We start from the raw sequence: 515 nt of genomic DNA, 5'->3' as shown, positions 1-515 counted from the left end.
GCACCATGGACTGCTAAAAGAACTAACAGATCTGTCCTGGAGGAAGTGCAGCCAGAACGCTCCTTGGAAGCAAGAATGGCCAGACTTGTCTCACCTATTTTGGTCATGTTGTAAGAAGGGACCGTTTCCTGGAGAAGGATGTCATGCTTGGTAGGGTAGTGGGTCGACGAAAGAGGGGGAGGCCTTGAACGTGATGGATTGACACGGTGGCTGCAATGATGGGCTCAAGTATAGCAGGGATTGTGGGGCTGGCGCGGGATCGGACAGTGTTTCATTCTGCTGTGCATGGGGTCACTATGAGTCGGAAACGACTCAACGGCACTTAACAACAACAACATAACAGGGTGAGAACAATTCAGAAAAGAGGATGGGAATGTTTGCACATCAAAGAATGTTACCAGTATCACTGAAGTGTACATGTAGAAACTTGGTATTGTATATATTTTTTGCTGTGTATATTCTCAATGACAACAAAACATAAATAAAATAATTAAAGTTATTTAACTTTGAGGAGG

This window comes from Orycteropus afer, unplaced genomic scaffold (genome assembly GCF_000298275.1).
Source record: "Orycteropus afer afer isolate SDZICR_OR568_19922 unplaced genomic scaffold, OryAfe1.0 scaffold00819, whole genome shotgun sequence".
NCBI lineage: Eukaryota > Metazoa > Chordata > Mammalia > Tubulidentata > Orycteropodidae > Orycteropus > Orycteropus afer.
This window is presented reverse-complemented; position numbering follows the sequence as displayed.